This window comes from Octopus bimaculoides, chromosome 21 (genome assembly GCF_001194135.2).
Source record: "Octopus bimaculoides isolate UCB-OBI-ISO-001 chromosome 21, ASM119413v2, whole genome shotgun sequence".
Taxonomy (NCBI): domain Eukaryota; kingdom Metazoa; phylum Mollusca; class Cephalopoda; order Octopoda; family Octopodidae; genus Octopus; species Octopus bimaculoides.
The window spans coordinates 7124219-7124910 of record NC_069001.1 but is presented as its reverse complement, the minus strand read 5'-3'; positions in this window follow the sequence as shown (position 1 = coordinate 7124910).

Below are 692 nucleotides of genomic sequence, written 5' to 3'. Positions count from 1 at the left end.
TTCGTTCGTCCTTACATACGTACTTACGTACATAAATCCGTAAATACCTACGGACGTTCGTTCGTAGCCTCGTTCGTTAGTTCTTTCGTACGTACGTACGTAAGTTCGTTCATTAAGTCGTTCGTACGTTCGTTCGTTCGTTCGTTTCATTCGTTCGTTCGTCCATCCGTACAATCGTTCCTTCTGACATACGTTCGTTCGAACGTACGTTCGTTCGTTCGTTCGTTCGTTCATATATATGTACGTAGGAACATAGTACGTTCGTTCGTTCGTTCGTTTGTTTGTTTGTTTCGTTCTTCCGTACGTACGTACAATAATTCGTTCGTTCGTTCGTTTGTTGATTCTTTCCTTTGCACGTACGTACGTACGTTTGTTCGTTCTTTCGTACGCACGTACATTTTTTCGTTCAATCGTTCGTTCATTCTTTCGTACGTTCGTTCGTTCGTACGTACGTGCGCACTTTCATTAATTTGTTCGTTCGTTCGCTCGTTCTCTCGTACGTTCTTTCGTACGTTCTTTCGTTCATTCGTTCGAACTTACGTACGTTCGATCGTTCGATCGTTCGTTCGCACGTACGTTCGTGCGTACGTTCGTTTGTTAGTTCGTTCGTTAGTTTGTTCGTTCGTTTGTTCGTTCGTATTTTTTTACGTACGTACGTTCGTTCTTTCAATCTTTCGCTCGCTCGTTCCTTC